The sequence below is a fragment of the Salarias fasciatus genome, assembly GCF_902148845.1.
Source record: "Salarias fasciatus chromosome 7 unlocalized genomic scaffold, fSalaFa1.1 super_scaffold_4, whole genome shotgun sequence".
In the NCBI taxonomy this organism is placed as follows: Eukaryota; Metazoa; Chordata; class Actinopteri; order Blenniiformes; family Blenniidae; genus Salarias; species Salarias fasciatus.
In genome coordinates this window covers 8,662,099-8,678,144 of record NW_021941229.1, presented here as the reverse complement: position 1 = coordinate 8,678,144, position 16,046 = coordinate 8,662,099, and the positions used below count along the sequence as shown (strand labels likewise).

At 43.8% G+C, this 16,046-nt stretch overlaps 1 protein-coding gene across 3 annotated transcripts in view; it reads right to left on the bottom strand.

The window, feature by feature from the left end:
- Nucleotides 1–9,599, bottom strand: part of plppr1 (phospholipid phosphatase related 1) — a 48,182-nt gene extending 38,583 nt beyond the window's left edge. Inside the window, exon 1 of one of the 3 annotated variants that reach the window (XM_030084382.1) lies at nucleotides 9,424–9,599. The gene's annotated coding sequence lies outside the window, so the exon portion shown is untranslated. Of the gene's footprint in view, nucleotides 1–8,802; nucleotides 8,889–9,423 lie in introns of those variants that run through there. The other 2 variants (XM_030084379.1, XM_030084381.1) reach the window with 2 other exon arrangements.
- Between the last annotated feature and the right edge of the window lie 6,447 nt (nucleotides 9,600–16,046).

Here is a 16,046-nt window from a genome sequence, read left to right as displayed (position 1 = left end):
TCGTTCCTCTCATGTCCCAGAACTAACCACGGGACAACACACCGACTCAGAGAAGATAGAGTGAGAAACATCAAGGGACAGAAGAGACGAAAGAGGAAGGAAGATATAGGATGAAAGGGAGGATAAATTTAAGCCGCTGGTTCATTTGGAGGAGGAAAAAACTTTTGTTATTTCTTCTGGGAGATAAAACCGGTTTTATAAAGCGTTACTCTACTGACTGACAGTCACAGTTCTCAGTGCCTCTACTTATCACACCTCCCATCGGTACACATGGAGAATTATTTTTAGGGTTTTCGGTTTATATACATACAATAAATGTTTTCTTTGCAGAGGATGTTCCACAGCTTCTACTTCATTAATTCTGAAAGTCACAATTTCAACAAAATACATTCAATTACCAAAGCTATTCCCACTCGCAATTACTACAAATTTAATAAACAAAGTGAGCAAAGAAAATATTGCCAAAGCATAATTAAGAAGCGCCCCGAGGCCTGCTGTTGACACAGAAATATTTGGACAAGCAGGGATGCGTCTTAATTCACATCAGAGGAAGAATTCACACCGATGTTTGATGAGAAAGAGATCCAGAGCGGAGGGAAGAATGTCAGATGGCAGAAGAAGTAGGACGTTGATCAGAGGATCAGACGTTGAGAGTTGAGAGAAAAAGAAGATCAGGAAAGTCCGTTTGGAAAAAAATCTGAATTTTTTGAGGCAGAAGGAAAAAAAAAAAACCCTTCCCTGGAAGTGTGTTCTTTAACAATGAGATGAAGAGAAGTCAGGGATGGAGAAAACTGCAGAGCAGATCTGAGAGGGTGTTCAATGCCTTCTTCAGATGTCGCCACACTGACACAAAAAGCCAGAAAACACTGGTCTGTGCTCTCACACACTGCAGTGTTTTGTTTTTCTTACAGCTGGCCCAAGTTTCACCCTCCTGCTTGTTTGTCTTGATGAAGCAAAGTTGTCACAACCTTCAACTGATATAACTGATACAATCAGCTCCTACTCATTTCTAATTGACATCAACACATTTAAGGCTAAACTGGATTTCATTATAAAGTTCTGTATTTTCGTGCATTGCACTGTAAATTACTGTGTAAATATATGCAGTGTATTAATCTCCAGGAGAAGCAGTTGTTGCTTTACATACCAACAAATGTCATTAGTAAACAAGCGAAAGTGCTTTAGGTAAATTTGCATATGCATAGATGTAAATTTAGAAGTTGGGGGGAAATGTATTTCTTTGCAAGAGAGCTCCAAGGCTTCTTCAGTGTGTGTTTGTTTTTAATGCGCTGTGTATTGAATGCACAGTAAAACCGTGCAGGTTTTTTTTTTTTTTTTTTTACTTCCCCCATCTCTCTCTCAGTGCTGCGTAACATCTCAAGACTTCACTCTATATTTAGATCAAACAAGCTCTTGATCTCTGGAGTGTTCAGTTATTTTTCATCGCTGCAATCAGAGCCATCACTTCGCAGTCCCCCCTGACCGGAGATAAAGAAATCTTCTCCCTTCCGAGATTCCTCCGCTCTGTGACGGTACGGTGCAACTGTAGCTGCTCATCATTCCTCCAATCGGTTCATTCTAGGAGCAGCCTGTAATTCGCTTCGAGGATTTAATACATGTATGAACAGACATAAAACGTCAGCGGCGCTTTTATCATGCTGCACAAAGAGCGAGACATCTGCTAGTTAAAGCAGACTGAGGGAGCAATGAAGGTGCAACATGAAATTTAACTTTTACAAAGAGTGTCACAAGTCATCATTAGTCTGCAGCAGGGTTTGTTTGTTTTTTTCCTTGTGCACCACAGCTGGAGTAAATAGTTCTTCTGCACATGTGCATAAAGCGCATGACTCCCAGGTAATGTTTTTCCATATAAGAGTCACAGCAGCAGCTCATGGTCTGACAGACTATACTTTATGGGAGGTTCCCTTTATATCAGGCGTGTGTTCTAGAATTGCTCAGAGTTTATGCTAATGGATCAACGCACAGTGCTTAATTAAATACATCTGATGGTTGCGCTTTCAGCAGGGATGCTGGGATTTTCTCAGCCGGTTCACCACCGTCATTTGAAGATGTAATTATGAGATACTTTCTATTTATAATGTTGTCCCATGCTGCTCTTTTTAAACTGCTGAATTTAGATTTATTTGCAGTAACACTCCGTCAATAAAATTCACCAAGATTTTCAATTTTTTGCAAGACCTAAAAGCAGTTGTATATTGGAGTTTAAAAAATGGCTGAAAAAGGTAAAACAGTTAGGTAAGGTATAGGCATAATCGAGGATTCTCCGCCGATTTCGTACAACATGGCCGATTTGCCATTTTTGGAGCACTGCGCATGCGCGGCTCCCTCCGCATGAGGACTGTCAGAAGCGCGCACGTCAGCCGCATGTCAGTTTGTTTACATCCGCGCAGCTGGAGCATCGTCTTTCCGCATAGGATTAAAACACATTTGTAATCATGTCGGACTCTTTTTCCAATCATACATAAGAATACGATCCGTAAAGTAGTGTCTTACGTGTTTATGCAACAGAAACACATTTGAATGGGATAATAGGCATGTTACCTGTCCAGCAGAAACTTCGCCACGTCGGGATCAGCCCTAAATCCCTTTTGTGTTTTGAATGTCCGCCACCTCGTACAGGAATCTCCGAGTAAAACACGCGTTTTGTCCTTCTTTTCTATGGCCTTTCTTCTATCCTCTGCCATCTCAAACAATGTTCTTTTTTTGTGGCTAGCCATCTTCGGAGGCGCCGGGAGGAGCAAGGCGCTTCTGAATGAGCGGCTCGAAACGAGAGCGCGCACAGAGGCGGCGACTCGATATGATATGTCATCACGCAAACACGTTCCCACATTGATTGGCATTATGACTGGCATATGGCATATGATATGTCATCACGCAAACACGTTCCCACATTGATTGGCATTATGACTGCCCAATTACGAGTTGGAACCATACAATTCTGATTGGTTCTAAGGATCCTCCAGTTTACCTTTAAATAGATAAAAAAAAAGCTTCAACCGTAAGAACATGTGATTAAACGGCAAAAATGTCATTAAAAACACCTAAACACTTTAAAATGTGGAAACATTCATAACATTGTCATGAGGCTTAATAACATAACATTCAGCTTTACTATTTACTGTTCAACTGTTTACTGTTCAACATGTTTTGCGACGGCTCCTTTGGGCAATGTGTTGCTGATTCGTGGGCTCGGGGGGTGATTCCCCATAAATCACCTGAAAAACACACAAACTGAAAGTGCCATCGATTTGCACGAGCATGCAGTTTGGCACACTTCACTCAGGATCTCAGTGAATCAGGATAAATTGTTAAAGCAGCCACAGCAGTGTGAGCAGCAAATGACCAATACTTGAAAACCTCGAAGGAAAACGGCCTCTGTAGTTCTATGAGGTCTGCAAAATGAACCTGACTGGCATCACCCACCAAGTGGTTCATCAGCACCTCTGACAGGAGAGAGATTAATGTCAGTCTCCTCCTGAACTCCTCCTGATGTTGTAGCGGATCACTTATTTTTCCAAAAGTGCAGTCGCACCTTACCGTGACTTTGTTTCAATTTGTCAACCTTTTCCCAATTCTTTTTCAGAACTGTTTTTCCCCTTAAACAGCAGAATATATCACAAATGTATGATCTTTGTGACACTGCCGTCCTACTCCTAACTCTGACAATTCACACAAATCAGGTGATAACATGACTGACATGAGCGTTTCATTCCAATTCATTAGAAGGAAGAAAAAAATAAAACGCAGCAACAACAGGAACACACGCAAATAGAAACCCAATCTAGAAAACTCACACAGAAACTGCAAAATAGACACTATCTTCAAAAGAAGTACAACTTCAACATCATTCCAATTTAAACTGATCCATCCTGGTGCAAAATACAGTGAAATGCAGTTGCAACTAAAAATGCAATAGTAATTCAACGAGTTGCATGTGCGCAGTCATCTAAAGGGCAAACTGGGCCCTCTGGCGTCCCGTTTTTGGCCCATGAACCCTGTATTTGACGCAGCTTTAGGCTCATCTGACTTGACCTGAAACATTCGCATTTAAAGGTCAGTGACCTCTCTGAGTCCCATTAAACTTTATGGCGCTTTGTGTCATGAAAATCAATGAGAAGCCAGTGTGAGAGGATACAGTAACGCACGGAAATTTACTCCTAGTATTAATCTATACATGATTAAAGCGTGCACCGTGTTAAATATTCATCTCGGTGTGTTCACGTTTCCCTGAACATTCAAAGTGTTTTTCTGAGGCAGAGGCGACATTGACAGAAAGCATTCGGGACATCACAGGCGCACAGCCCCGGAGCTCCTGGAATTTGTCCTGCTCGAACTTTTGGTCGAAACATGATTTTAGCATTCTCTGCAGACCTCTATTTTTTTTTTTCTGCTCAATGTCAGATGAGTGAAATCACCACTTCCTCCTCTTCTTTGTCCGTCGCTGCGTTGCTTCTGCCTGCAAACTTGAGATGTGAGCAGCCGTGAGTGCACGGCGAGGCTGGGGCGGCTCTTAAAACTAACATTTTAATGCAAAAAAGCGACAAACACAGCAATACAAACGATAATGTATTTTCCAAAATCCAATTCAATACTCAAATATATCGTCCAGCCCTCCAGGATGGTCTCAATTACATGCCAGCAGGATGTTAAGACTATAAAGAGCTCTTTAAACTGTGTTTTTTGCTGCAAAATATGTGAAACGTGAAAAGTACTACAATTCTCGTTTCACAATGTTTGCCGGCTGCTGTGCTGTTATTATTCTACACTGTTTGTTGAATAGAATAGTGACAGCGGTAGATGTGTTTGTGTGCGTGTGAGAGAGAGAGAGTGAATGGGCAGCCAGCACATAGTACACACACAAAAATGCAGCTGAGACGTGCTCTGCGCCTCTATATCATGGCTGCTAGGTGAAGCTGTAGGCTGTTAAAGAAAAAAAAAAAAAAATCAAACAGCCGGCGTTCTGAGCTCGGTTCTCAGTAAAACACTGGAAGCCATTAAGTTTGAGAGAGCCCAGTACGGATGGGGAACTTTCAGGTGAGTTGTGGTTACCTGCACTCTGACAGCTCATACAGACGGTACAACACAGCGGCTGTAATTATGTCTGGAAGTTTAATAAAACTACAGCTGACGCTGAGATGAATAACACATCTACATTATGCAGCCTGTTGTGCAGGATCTTCTTTTTGAGCTTTTATTTTTCTTACCTTTGTAAAAAAAAAACAGAAATGTGCACAAATCATAAACACTGGTGTTCTGAAATATTAAAGTTGAACAGGAAAAACTAAATATTGTGGGAGGAGGTAAAAACAACTGCTGAGAAAATTACCGCCAAATACATTTTATTGCACCATAAACTTTTCTTGCTGGGTTTATACTTTAAAATATAAATGAGCAGCTTCAATCACCTGGTGGAGAAGCAGGATTTATCTCACCCCGAGGCCAATCGTTCCCCAGAGACATGACAGTGACAGATCTATAGTCCAATCAGGACGCCCCCAACGCCGCTAATGACGCCGCCTTCCAGACACACGCGGCGGTAATCAAATACCTGTCAACATTGCACCGGGACGCGTGTGCACGTGACAGTCTGTGCACATACGATGTGTGTGTGATCGCATGGAATCGATAGGCTGTCCCCAGTGTCGGGAGCAGAAGACGCACGGCGTCAGACGTGGGTTCAAAGGTCATCGCTTTCTGCAGCCTCACCACAATCTGCTCATCTGGTGTGTGTGTGTGTGTGTCTGTGTGTGTGTTTCAACAATGAAAGTCATCTGCTCGAGTCCGGGAAGAATTAGTTCATCCAGCCAAACAGCACTGCTTCTTTTTCTTTTTTTTTTTTTTTCAATCCACACTCGTGTTGGCCGCTGAAGGAAAAACAGCAAGAAGTGGCGAAACAGCATGGATTTACATAATTTGATGAAAAGAGCCGAGCGAGAGAAACAAGTTAACACAGGTGCGCCTGGTTTCTCCGAGCACCCGCTCGCTGAATTTCACGTGTGTGTGTGTGTGTGTGTGTTTTGATTTATCGCTCGCCGCAGAGAGCATCCAGCCGAGTGGAATTTCATTTTTTCGGACAGATCTCACGGGCCGCTGCGGGAGGGCGGGCGGGCTGGCGGCCCCCTCCTTGTCCTTCACCTGGAGATCCGGGATGATAAGGCAGGCAGATTTGTAGCTGCAACATCGTGGCCGGCGCAGGAACCTGGCAGCAGAGCTCTCTGCAGTGCATCGTGCTGCAGGCGGAGCTGCGACTACAGTAACCCAAAAGAGGACAATTACATTGAATATGTCTATTCTGGAAGGTAAAACTCCAACAAAGAGGCAAAAGGCAATGCAAAATAACAAAAAACGCCACAACAAACAGCTTGCTGCATGACTAAGAGAAATGAGCTGAGTCATGATGCATGATGTTACAACAGCAGCTCAAACTGTGTAATTGATGAGTGTTGAGGCCAAAACTGACTCAGAACAGGGTTATGAGACGAACCTGTAGCCTTTAATCACTGGGCACAACAATATGTGAACTCCATCAAAAACATACCATAGATGATACAGTTTTCAACAAGAGTTGGCAACTTTCTGCTTGATGCAAATGAAGGTGTCTTGTTCAGTTCTGAAAATGTGCTTTTTAATGAAATGACAATGAGAAACAGTTTGCATAGTCGATAACTTCACACCTTCCAGAAGATCGTCTCTTTACATGACGTTTTCAAATAAAAACGGGAAACTTTTGTTGTGTTTTGGTTGTCCATTTACAAGACAACAGTGCTCCAAGCCACTGAAAACTCGCTCCCCAAGGTGGAACTGTTCAAAAACACTTCGACTGCATCTACACAGAAACAAGGGAAGAAGCAACTTTTCTGAAATGCTGCTACCTGAATGTCTGTGTTACTGTTTTTAAAGTTTATGGCGTACTGTTCTCTACTCACGTGTCTGGTTTCATTCCCAAAACAACCAACAGCACCAACTAGTGACTCAACATGCTAACTACATCATTTTCAGCAATTCTGCAATTTTCACGTAAACGAATATCGTTTGAAAAAGGAAGCGCTTTGACCTGAAGCGTCATTTACACAGGGCCATAGTTCACAGAAACTTCGAAGAGTGGATTTACATTTAGAAGACTGCTACACGACTTAATCAGAGCAAAAACACAAACCAATCTTCAAATACAACCAATGTAAGGAAAGGTTACCTTGGAAAAGGGGAAGAAACACTCATTTCCATTTTTGATGTTTCTGCAGTCAAAAAATCAAAATAAATCCATACAGTGTGAATATAGTAAATATAAAATCAGGCAAAAGAGGGTTAAACATCATCCAGTCTCGCACTGTGTTCATCATAGATTATTGAATAAATGTAACATCAAACCAATTATAATCTGGGGGATAATGTATCTGCAGTAAATATAACGTATTATGAGTAAGCACTAACAAAGGCACCCCGTGGAATAATAAATGTAAGCATATTTTGCTGCTGCGAGTTTCACAGTTTGTGAAATGATCTCCAGTCTTTTTTTTTTTTAAATCGTGGCAACCCATTTTAACATCGCAGAGGAAAACCTGAATTGTTACAAAGCTACGTTTTTATATCATTAGATCTAGAATTGTTTCACGATTGCAGCAGTAATTGTTCATAAAGCTGATGAAAAGGTGACACGAGACATATAAATGATGAGTGTGAGGCGATGTCGCCTGACGTCAGAACGGTTCCCAACGCTGATGTTATGGCCCAGATCACCACAGTCAGTCATCGCCTGGCAAATTATGCCATTGTGACCTCAGCTTGTTGCTTTATCTGAGTGGTGTAGAAATGACCAACGTTTCCAGGAAAGAAAACCACATCTGCAGAGAATCAAGCGTCACAGTGATGTTTCCACTCTTTTCCTCGAGACTCTGATCCCTGATGGCAAAACTCCCAACTTCGAATCATATATTGCCATCAAACATAACCGACTGTTTAAGGAACTCGTGTGCATCCATGAGGAGAAGACAATCTTTATAACCTTCGAGGAACCCGGTGCACGTGCACGCATGTGCAGACGTTTGCATGCATTCAGTGTGCACAGCGATAAGAACATGTATATGCACGTATGTGCCAAGATGTCTCGCTCTCCATGCATCCTGCTGACAGGCAGGGAAGGGCTCACCTGGTGCCCAGCCACCTGCCATCTGTCTGGCTGAATAACGCCAGATATAAGAGATACACAAGCATGAATCCACCTTTTAACAGCTAAAATAATGCAGTACGAGGCGATCAGAGAGGACACGCACCCCTCTGGGTGGGAGACACTCTTATTTTAAGCGTCTAAACTAAAAGGGACATGAGGAGGAATCAGCATGTGACTGCATGCAGAAAGGCAGCACTGACCATTAAATGTCTTTATTTGCAGATCACTGACTTCTGCAACACTGAGGATGCAGCAACTGTTTGGTCTCATTCCCCACGAGCTGAAAATGACAACTAGTGTAATATTATCAGTACATTTTTCTTATGATAGAGTACAAACAGGTCAGATTTCCTTTTAGACTCATTGAAGCTAATAATAAACTGCTCTATTGTGCTGATACATGCATATTTACACGTCCAACAATATTAAACAAGCCTCCACTCTATTTATAATTGAAACAATCAGAAGAAATGAGGAGGATCCATGCATTATATCCAGCTAAAGGCCAAGGCTGCACATACACCCATGCCATTTCTCCCCCTGAAAATTATGACAGAGGAGGCAATCAAAAGAGGATGATGGCACATGCTGCACTGAATTCATCTCAAGGTTACCCTCCATCGCTCATCAGTGCTTCCAATAAGCATGGGATCTCAGTCATCCGGCGATCTGAAAGGCGTCAGCCGCGCCGTGCAGCGTCTAAAAAGAGGGGGGGCTGCCGGAGAAGCAATAGCCAGCCTCTGATGTTGGGGGGCGGGGAAATGGGCTTTTTTTTTTTTTTTTTTTTTTTTTTTTTTTGACTGGACTGGAAACACATTTTTGCCCGGCAACGGTGGCGACACATATGCACAAACCTTAACTCGCCCTAATTAACGGTGGAAACACAACAAAGGGGGAGGCGATCACATGCAGGAAGCAGATCTGCATGTGCGTAAATACGCACCGGAGGGAGGTCACTGTTGCTGGTAGAGACAGGTGTCTGTCTAAATACCGACATCGATTTCACCACGCGAGCATTAAATCGCCTTTATCCACACACGGACACCGAGAAGCCACTGAAAAAAAGCCCGCACGAGGTGTCAGGACGCGTTTCCATCCAACCAGGCTCCTGCGTTCACACTTGATTGAGGTCCTAACTTGCCTCAGCAACAGACAATAGCTTCACACACTCCCGTCTCCTCCGGTTTCCTCCCCTCTCCGGGGCTCCTGCGGGGGGGCGCACGGCGCGCACTTACCGAGGTGGGATGAAGCATAAATCCAGAGAAAAGGCGACTCCATTGAACAGGGGTGGTGAGAGGTGGCAGAAAGGGGGCGAAATGACGAAGCTCGCGCGCTGCTACCCCCACTACTACGCGTACTACTACCGCTCCATCGGACTCAGCCAAAGCCAGCTCTCTCCCTCTCTCTCTCTCCCTCCCTCCCTCTCTCTCTCTCGGTTTGCGATGTGGATCACGCAGCGTGCGAGCCCATGAGGATGGATGCTGTCTTGTCGGAGGGGGGCGGGGACAAGACGCGCACTCAGCTCCACCGGAGCGGACTTAATTCTGAGTAAAGGACCGTGTGCTACAAGCAAAGCGGGCTGTCCAGCCCCAAGGACCCGCGCGTGTCCCGGCGGGATTTCGACAGGAATACTCCTTTTAATGCGCGTGCGTTTTCGCCCGCAAGGTGCTGCGAAATATTCATGACGGGATGTTGCGCGGCTGGAAGGCTGGTTGTGTTGCGTTCAGGAACAAACATGGGCGGATGTCACTGGTTTAGGGAGGGGGTCTGAGCGCCCCCCTTCCTCAGATAAACAGAATTTAGGGCATGGGTATCAAACTGAGCCTGGCACGACTGGCAGAGTGGTTTTATTGGACATTTGTCTGTCAAAATTAGTCTGTATTGCAAATATTGTACAAACTGCAAACAGTGTTGCTCTTTGTTTAATCAGTAATTGAAACCTTTCAATAAACCAATAAAGAAACAAAAAACTATATCAATATTTCCCAAACAGTTTTTGGAGAGATCAAAATTTTTTACTATTGTAACGCCCCACTGCACCCGGTACAGAAAAAAAATTTTAACATTTGAGATATGAGTTAATTTTTCTCCAAGAATAAACTGTTTGGGTTTACGCTCCATCTCGAGGTGTTCGGTGGACTGGTGCAGCTTCAGCTTGCACAGTTTTGGTATTAATGGGTGGATGGATTGACAGACAGATGAGATTATAGTTTATTAATCCCACAGTGGGGAAATTCACTCGCAACATCAGCAAAAAGATAAATTGATAATGTTATACATCCCCCCTGGGGAAATTCACATTTTCAGCAGCATCGACACATGATAGAATAGACTTCATTCAAAAATAAAAAAGAGATCAGATCATTTAAATGAAGTTGAAGTAAACCCTGAATGATTACTTGGTGAGGAATGAGGTTTGTTAAGAGTCATGTCGGAGAATTTGCATCCAATAGGGTTATTTATTTATTTCTTTTTTTAGAATAACTTACTTGGATGGAAATAGTTTCCATTGATATATTCATTTTCCACACTCGCATTTAAATCCATGTTCAGTTTAGAGGGAGGGACCAGTCCAACTCGTGCATATTTCTGTTTGAAAACCCACACATGCCCAGAGAGAACATGCAAACTCGATACCAGGGGTATCGGGGAAATTGGCTATTTATTGCCTCTGAACTGAAATATATTTGACACCTCTGCTGAAGACAGGAAATCTTCAAACAGAAGGATACTGTCATTATGAAGCAAAAGCATTGGCAGCAAAGACCACAGTTTGGCCTTTCCCATTAATGTTTCTACATTGTTTCTGTGTTCTTTTGTCTGCATCTGCTGCAGTACAGTAAACTCTAAAAAGATGTAACTTGAACTCTTTCCAGATGCATCAAAGCTCAATAAAACTTACTTACTTACTTACTTACTTACTTGCTTACTTGCTTACTTACTTACTTACTTACTTACTTACTTACTTACTTACTTACTTACTTACTTTCTTACTTACTTACTTACTTACTTACTTAGTGCTCCAGCGAGGGTCAGGGCATCCCGTCCCAGTGCGTTGAGCCGACCAGATGAACCAGATTTCTCCATTGCTGGCGATCTTGTGCCAGCTGCTCTCCACAGCATCCCCCACAGCAACTCCGTGTTGTTGGAGGTCGCCCGCAACGACGTCGAGCCATCGGGTGCGGGGTTTCCCTCGAGGTCGTCTCCAGCCTGAGGCCTTTGGGTCGAACTGGAGAATGGCTCGTGTCGGATGTTCTGGGGGTAGATGAAGGACATGGCCCAGCCAGCAGGTGCGGCGTTGTGCGACCAAGGAAGAAGCTCGGGGCTGGCCTGTGCAGGCTCTGAGCACTTCATTGGAAACTCGCTGGGGCCACCTGATGTTCTCGATGGTTCTCAGAGCCCTGCTATCAAAGCCATCGATTCTTGTGGCCAGAGTGTCGTTCAGGATCCACGTTTCTGAGCCATACAGCAGGATGGAGAGTACGGGTAATTTGTAAATCTGGAGTTTCGTCATGCGTGAGATGGTCTGGTGCCGCCAGAGTGGTTTCCAGCGAGACTGCAGAGCAGATGCTGCCAGGGCTCGTCTGTGATCAATCTCTGGTTTTAGATCCCCGCTGTCTGTCACCATGGACCCCAGGTACACAAAGTTCTTGACAGGCTCTACGATGTTGCTCCCAATTTGCATGGGAGGTGGATCTGGTCCATCACCAACATGCATGAACATGGTTTTAGTCCAGCTCACTTGGAGGCCGAGCTGTGCTGCCTCCTCACTGTAAATGCACAGAGCGTCTCTCAGCTGACTGTAGGTTGTGCTGAACAGGATGGGATCGTCAGCGTATTCTAGGTCAGTCAGGTGGTGGTTGTCGAAGGACACTCCGGGGATGCGCTCACAAACTTTGGACATCAGATGGTCGATGATGCAGTTGAAAAGATCAGGAGCACCCACACAGACCTGGCGAATGCCACTGGAGATGGTAAACCAGTTGGATTCAGTACCGTTAATACGGACACAGCTCTCTGCATTTCTGTAGAGCAGCTTGAACAGAGCGATGATCCTGGGTGGTGCTCCGAGGGTTTGGAGGATGTTCCACAGTGAGGAGTGGCAGACGGTGTCAAAGGCGGCCTTCAGATCAATTAATCTGATATACAGATGGTGGTTTTTACGGAATTCACGGGTCTTCTCTATTAGCAGACGTATGGCAGAGATGTGGTCGATTGTGGAGCGATTGGGCATAAAGCCAGCCTGCTGGGGACGGCGGCGGCTTCTGATCGCTGGATGGGCATGATTAAGCAAGATCCTGGTGAAGACCTTGCCAGAGATGGCGAGCAGGGTGATGCCTCTATGGTTTCCGCAGGCCAGCCGATCACCCTTGCGTTTCCAGAAGAGCAGGATAACCCCTCTGGTCCACTCAGTGGGCAGCTGCTCTGTTTCCCACACCTGATTGAATAGGTGTGTTAGCCACTCCACCATGCCATCACACCCGACTTTAAGCATCTCACCGGTGATGGCACAGGTGCCGGGGGCTTTCCTGATGTTAATCAAACCTGGACTTGTTTTTCACTCCCGTGGTGTTCCAGTTAATACTGCAGTCATCTTGTTTTCTGGTTTCTTTTATCATTTAAGTGCTTCATATAAGCTCCATTAATGTGTTCTGTGTTACTTTGTGAGGAAGAGTGGAATTACTTAACCAGAAGTTTGGAAAAATTAGGGGAAAGTTGTGCTGAAAACCATTAACATCAAGGTTAAGTCTAAAATGTTAGTTCTAAAATACAACTAAAGCTATCTCATTGTTTTCCTGGTTGTTTTCAGCAGATTATAGTTTCTCAGTTTGTTCTCAGCTGGTCAATATTTTCAGATCAATCAGCAAAAAGGTGACCCTCAGGACTCGATGGAGCTTCAACTTCGTCTTTTCATGGAAAAATATAAAATTGTGTTTTAAGAATCTATTCACACAGTCAGGGCCGGCGCGGGCTTCTCAGGCACCCTGGGCAAGCCTGACACCCCGTGGTAGTGTCGCGGAGAGTTGTTGAGCGGGGGGGGGGGGGGGGGGGGGGATTTGAGTCGGCAATATCTGTCGAGGGGCGCGAGCAAGCGAACCAAGCAGTGCACTGCTCAAACAGCCGTCACAGCAGCGCAACTTGGGCGGTGCGCCTCACGGCCACATTAAGCACCCCCCTATGGCTCGGCGCCCTGGGCAAGTGCCCCGGATGCCCAGCCTAATCGCCGGCCCTGCACACAGTACCAGTCAAAGCCACTGAAAACACAACCTTCTGATAAAGCTCGGGCTCTATTTCCATGTATCTCCAACAGCACCCACGAGTGTCCCTATATGCAAACCCCATCATTTTCAGCACTTGCAGACATTGTTTTCAAAAGGTTTTCCTGTAGACGCAAAACTTTTCTGAAACGGAAACATTACAATGATACACTTTACTTAACGGGGGCCTTGATGGACTTCAAGAGTCAAGATTAGGACTTCTTTTAAATATCTGATTTTAAGTAAGACATTTTGTTGCATTTCTCCGTTAAAGCACTTTGTAAAATGCAGATTTTAATAAGGGCTTTCCAAATAAACTTGACGATGAAGATTACCCTCAATGTTATTCTGCAAAACATCAGAAATTTACAAGCTTGACTCTTTTGAAAACAAGCGTCTCAAAGGCCTTGTTTGTGGTTATTATATTAGCATGTAATCACTTTAATTACTGCGTGGCACATTTTTTTTAAATGATTCGGTTTGCGTATTGATCCATTAGAGGCTAAATAACTCTTTCCGGTGAAGCACTTCCACAAGAGGATTTAAGGTTCACCGACAATTAAACCATCCGACTGCTTTCCCTCCATTAAGTCATTTCTCATTGTTATTGCATAATACATGTTGTCTCTAAGGGAAGACGAAGCTCCCACCTCTGCCACCTCCTCACTTGTAGCCGTAGCAGTGTGAGCGTTCTGCTGTCAGAACTGGGACAGACACATTGAAGTGAATCACAGTCCCCATCTCCGCTACAAGGAATTACTGAAGAAACACTGGTGTGTTCAGTGATCTAGATTCAGCCCACACGCTACATTACACCCGACGCTCGGGCTCCCCCTCTTCTAATCCTCTGCTTTTGGAGCCCAGATCTTCCTCCCCTGCTCTCCTCGTCCCTCCTCCATGGCCCTCAGTCGCTTCAACTAAACCGAGCAGAAAAACTAATGTCGCTGTAAAACCAAGAAACGTGCGGTCAGCACAATGGAGAAATTAACGAGAAGGGGCCGGAAAATGTGATGGATAATTTTTCTACTAAATCTGGTGTGTTTTTGGCACTAAATGAGGACAGCGGTAGCCCCAAGAAAGACAATCAGGCTTTGGATTGGAGGATTTCCGAGTGTAAATTTGCAGATTATCGGAAGGGAAAATTGGCTGTGGGGGGTGGAGGAAAGAAAAATTCCTTTTAAAAAGAAGGGGAAAAAAATGCACATTGAAAGCTTCAGAGGATACTTTATAAGATAGAACTGTGTTCACCTGTGCATGTTTTAAAAAGATATGCCAAACTAAAACTTCCATCAGTCAGGTGGTACAATCCTGATTGACTTTTCAGAGTGATGAATTTCATGGATGTTGTTTCATTCAGTTCCTCCAAAAGAAACAAAGACGAGTAGAGAAACATTCATCGTGCACAAAGCCAGATTCCGTCTATTAATATATCTGTCCCAGCAGGGAGGGGGGTGTTTATTGTGGAAAGATTTGGTCCCCAAGTATCTCTCACTGGAATGTCGGCCGTGGGAAAGCGGTCCATCATTTCCTGAGTGTTTACTAATATTTCGATGGCGCTCTCAGCAGAGATTTACTCCTTGCAATAAATGTGGTCTTCGTTTTTGGCTGACTTATAGGAGAGACACTTTATAAATATGTTGCTGACTGATCTGCCAGAAGAAATAGTACCATAAAGTCTGAGTACTTGAACTTGTTGTACTACAAAATGTTGTTGAGGGACAAAGAATTGTGTAAAAAAGAAAAAAAAATTCTTGAAAGGACGCGTCATTTCTATGGATGTACCAAGCGTCTGAAGCTCTTTATAGTAAGACAGTATGAAGAGAGTCGGTCAAATCAGCTGGAGTCCTTAGAGGATGGAAAAACCTGAGAAACTAGTCAGTCGTGAGTTATTCAAGCAGCGGCTCAGCAGAAGGTCATTTCAGAGCATCTCCACGCGTCCGACCTTGAAGGAGGAAGGCAGGAAATAGACTGTGAGAAAAGAATAACAACACAAAGCTCTTTAACTTCACACTATAATAACAAACTCTATATCAAGCAATATTTCAGGATTCATAACACTTAATTTAGCTCTTTAAAAGGTTTTAGCCTGTTAGAAGCTAAATAACGTGTGCAGCCTTCAGGGGACCATCTAGCAGTCTTAAAACCGCCTGATCATCTCTTTCTTAATTAATTTCTGCACTTTATGGCACCATAACATAAGATAAAACACAAGATGATCCTGCATTTGTCCCACAAAGGGGACATTTCCATTGTGTCATCAGTCAGTGGACAGTAAATATCAAAGTCACAAAAGAAAAGAACCCAAAATAAAAAAATCCAGTATAAGAATAATAAAAACATTGACTATATAAAAGATAATAACCATGACAGTGTTGTACGACAATGCTGAGAGTGATTAGATTGAATGCCAGAGGCTGTTATCATTGCACAGAATCAATAAATGAATGAATAATGCATGCAGCACCCAGAGAACAGAGATAGGCATTTAAAAAATGCCACATGTCAATTAAGGTTAAAAAATATAAACCAGATTCAAATCAAACTTGACGTGCACCCTCTAAGATATTGACATAATCAGACAAAATCGCCTTTGATAACTG